Source organism: Megascapheus bottae, chromosome 25 (assembly GCF_031878675.1).
Source record: "Megascapheus bottae isolate mThoBot1 chromosome 25, mThoBot2.hap1, whole genome shotgun sequence".
NCBI classification, from domain to species: Eukaryota; Metazoa; Chordata; class Mammalia; order Rodentia; family Geomyidae; genus Megascapheus; species Megascapheus bottae.
Window position 1 is genome coordinate 26,458,712 of NC_143533.1, and position 4,487 is coordinate 26,463,198.

The 4,487-nt window shown below is 44.0% G+C and overlaps 1 pseudogene across 1 annotated transcript; it reads right to left on the bottom strand.

Moving 5' to 3' along the window:
• Positions 1-489: 489 nt before the first annotated feature.
• On the bottom strand, positions 490-3,419 carry LOC150046701 (olfactory receptor 4F3/4F16/4F29-like; annotated as a pseudogene). The gene is made up of 2 exons (XR_016539633.1): positions 3,315-3,419; positions 490-1,284 (listed from the first exon to the last, which is right to left on the bottom strand). The product of XR_016539633.1 is annotated as an olfactory receptor 4F3/4F16/4F29-like (transcript).
• Between the last annotated feature and the right edge of the window lie 1,068 nt (positions 3,420-4,487).

The following is a 4,487-nucleotide window of genomic DNA, read 5'->3' on the forward strand; positions in this document are numbered from 1 at the left end:
GACTCCTGGGCTGTGATGGAGATCACAGTGAGGACTCCTGGGCTGTGATCGAGATCACAGTGAGGACTCCTGGGCTGTGATGGAGATCACAGTGAGGACTCCTGGGCTGTGATGGAGGTGCAGTGAGGACTCCCGGGCTGTGATGGAGATCACAGTGAGGACTCCCGGGCTGTGATGGAGATCACAGTGAGGACTCCCGGGCTGTGATGGAGATCACAGTGAGGACTCCCGGGCTGTGATGGAGGTGCAGTGAGGACTCCTGGGCTGTGATGGAGATCACAGTGAGGACTCCTGGGCTGTGATGGAGATCACAGTGAGGACTCCTGGGCTGTGATGGAATTCACAGTGAGGACTCCTGGGCTGTGATGGAGATGCAGTGAGGCCTCCTGGGCTGTGATGGAGGTGCAATGAGGACTCCTGGGCTGTGATGGAGATCACAGTGAGGACTCCTGGGCTGTCATGGAGATCACAGTGAGGACTCCTGGGCTGTCATGGAGGTGCAGTAAGGACAAGTTGCAGTGAGAACAATATGACCACCATGATGTGAGCTGACAGTGTGGACCGGGCCTTGGCAGAGCTGGCCGACGACTGCTTCTGAACCGTGACTGCAATGACAGCATAGGACGAGATCAGGATGGTGAAGTTGCCCACTGACAGGGAGCCGCTGTTGGCTGAGACCATGAGTTGCAGCTGGTAGGTGTCTGTGCAGAAAGTGTGCTGAGCTGAGGAAGGTCGTAGAAAAAGCTTTCCAACACATTAGGACCACGGAAAGGTAAATTCACTACAAAAGCCAGCTGAACCACGGAGTGTTCAAGGCCCACCGCCCGGCAGCCACTACACGGCCGACACACAGTCTGGGGCTCATGATGGTCAGGTAATGCAGAGGTTTAAATATGGCCATGTGTCTGTCGAAGGCCGTGGCCAGGAGCCGCGCCATCTCCACACCCCGATGACGTGGATGAAGAAGACCTGAGCCACACAGCTGCTGAAGGCGATGACTCTGTCTTCTGAGAAGGTCGCCGATCATCTCAGGGGAAGTGACAGAAGACATACCCCAGTCAGTGAAGGAGAGGTTGGCCACTGGACGCACAGAGGGGAGTGCAAGTGAGGGTCAGCAGCCACGGTGAAGACCACCAAGCATTCCCCACCATGCTTGCCGTGCACAGCACCGAGGAGATCAGGAAGGGGGAAGCTGCAGCCTCCGGGAGCTGGTGAGTCCCAGCAGCACAAACTCTGACACCACAGAGTGATTTGCTCCTTCCATTGGCTTTGTGGGCTGGCTACCTGGGAGAGCAGCAGAGGAAATGGAAGGCGGATGGCGATACTAACACTAGGGGGAGAGGCATCTAAGTTATGAAAGACCATTTCTATTTCAGCATTGAAGCCTACCTAAAGGCCAACGGGCACATGAAGACATGCTCAAGGCCACTACTTATCAAGAAGGAAGTGTGAATTAGACCATCATGATGCACCTGTTAAAAGGGATAGTATTAGCCAGGCAGGTGGCTCATGCTTGCAATCCTAGCTACTCAGGAGGCTGAGATCTGAGGATCGAGGTTCAAAGCCCGCCCAGGCACTTAAGTCTGTGAGACTCTTATCTCCAATTGACCACTAGAAAACCAGAAGTGGGGCTGTGGGTCAAGGGTAGGGTGGTAGCCTTGAGCTGAGGAGCTCAGAACCACACGCAGGCCCAGAGTTCAAGTGCCACGACCTACCAAAAAAAAAAAAGAAAAGAAAAAAGGAACCCTATCAGGTAAGGCAGGAGAATGCTGAATAAGTTTTCAGAAAATTCTCTAGAAATTAGAAATCAGAACCAAAACAAAATATCTGAATTTCCTTCTTTTTTCTTTTCCCTCCCTCTCTCCCTCCCATCCTTCCTTACTTCTCTTTCTTTCTTTCTTTCTTTCTTTCTTTCTTTCTTTCTTTCTTTCTTTCTTTCTTTCTTTCTTTCTTTTTCTCTCTTTGTTTTCCCTCCCTCTCTCCCTCCTTCCCCTTTCTTCCTTCCTTCCCTTTCTTTCTTTCTTTCTTTCTTTCTTTCTTTCTTTCTTTCTTTCTTTCTCTTTGTTTTCCCTCCCTCCCTCCCATCCTTCCTTCCTTCTCTTCCTTCCTTCCTTCCTTCCTTCCTTCCTTCCTTTCTTTCTTTCTTTCTTTCTTTCTTTCTTTCTTTCTTTCTTTCTTTCTTTCTTTCTTTTTCTTTCTTTCTTTCTTACTGAACTTGGCCTGGGCACTGTCACTGTTTGCTCAAGACTGCACTCTACCACCTCGAGCCACAGCTCCACTTCCATGTTTTTGGTGGTTAATTGAGATAAGAATCTCATGGAAGAAAAAAAAGTCTCACAGGCTGGGTTTGAACCATGATCCTCAGATCTCAGCCTCCTGTGTTGTTAGGGTTACAGGTAGAGCCACCAGTGCCCAGTATGATTTTGCATTCTAGCAAAGTAACAGTCCATACTGTATAAAGCACTGCCAAGAAATCTTTGTACATAATCCATAATTTAATCCACTGAAAAGCAATGTATTATATTAGAAGCATTTTGTTTAAACCTGTATGAAAAGATTTATCAAATACACTGAAATTTTAGTTTTATTTAGAAAAGTTAGGCAGCATAGCAGATAGAATTTGGATTTTAGATTCACAAAACCAAGATTAAAGCATGGTTCAGTCATTTAGAAATTAGTATTTGGCAAGGTGATTACACCTCCAAGCCTCAGTTTATTTATCTGTCAAATAATCAAACTATGATTTCTTAATGGCAAGTTTCAGGGATAAAACAATGATTGTAGAGCCAGGAATTTGGCCTAATGGTAGAATGCTTGCCTAGCATGCATGAACACCTGGGTTTGATTCCTTGGTACCACATACATAGCAAAAAGCTGGAAGTGGTGCTGAGGCTCAAGTGGTAGAGCTCTAGCCTTGAAAAAGTCCAAGGACTTTTTGCTCAGGGCCAGGAGTGTATAAAAAAACCAAACAATGATTGTAGCAATTTAGTATATAAGTATTCCATATGTATATAGATATTACATACAAATTCTATGTGTGTGTATATATTAGTACATGCTAAGATTCCATTCATTCCCTTGCCTATAATAAATGAATGTATAGAAAAAGGGTTGTTATTGTAAAGCAGTGTGCATCAATACTTCAGACCTAAAAGAGATTTCAAAATATATACTCTCCTATTCAATATTAGGTTATCAAAGTCTATTCTTTTAGTGATCAAATAAAACTTTCAAAGATAAATTATATGTCTTCGCTATAAAAGACCACTGCTTTTCATTTTGGTTCTTACTACAAAGGTAATTCACTGACTCACTCTGCTTCTCAAGGAGACTGAAATCACTGTAAAGTTCAGGACTACATTTGTTTCCAATGTGCTGAACACTTAGGACTCACTGCAGGTATAATGTAGCCACCAGTAAGTACTTTCTAGAAGACAGAAAGAGGAACATTTGAATGATTAAAAACCCACATGACAATATGTATGATTGTATAACTAGACAAGATAGGCAAAGACACTGCCATAGAGTTTTGAGAGGGAAAAACAGAAAATGATTATTATAAAAGGGAGGAAGAACTGGAGAAAAGGAATAAATAAATTCTAACTATTCAGGAGGCTGAGCTCTGAAGATCACATTTTGATGCAAATCCAGCCCAGACAAGATTCATATTTTCAATCAACCAGAAAAAATACAAAAGCAGAGGCATAGCTGAAGTGGTAGAACACTGACTGAGTGAAAAAGCTGAGCAATGGCTTTAGTATGCCCTTGTTTCTGGATGATTGGGTAAATGCCAAGTAGTGGAATTGCTGGGTCATAGGGGAGTTCTATGTTTAGTCTTTCGAGAAACTGCCATACTGCTTTCCATAGTGGTTGAACGAGTTTGCACTCCCACCAACAGTGCAGTAGTGATCCCTCCTGGCCACATCCCCTCCAGCATCTGTTGTTATTAGTTTTCTTGATCCTGGCCATTCTAACTGGAGTGAGGTGGAATCTCAGAGTTGTTTTGATTTGCATTTCTTTTATGGCCAGAGATGTGGAGCATTTCTTCCTGTCTCCATAGGCCATTCTTATTTCTTCTTCAGAGAAGTCTCTCACCCCATTTGTGAGGAAATGGAAAGACTTGGAAAAAATTCTATTAAGTGAAGTAAGCCAGACCCAAAGGAACATAGGCTCAATGGTTTCCTTCATTTGTAATAATTAGCACACACCTAGGACTCTCCCAGTAGAGGATTACAACAGCACAAAACCTAGGTACAGATATGTAGGCCATATAGGATGAGGCTAAATGAAAGGATCTCCTGGATCCTTGTGTGATCGTTGTTCTTAATGTACTGTGTTATTTCTCTTCTCTTTTGTTGCCCTTTGCTTAATCTCATATTGTTACAGTATCTGACTTTGTTACCTGGCATATTGTATATATGTTTATTTGTTTATTTGAAATAGAAAAGGGAATGGGGGAAAACAAGATGATTGGGAGGGGGTCGGGG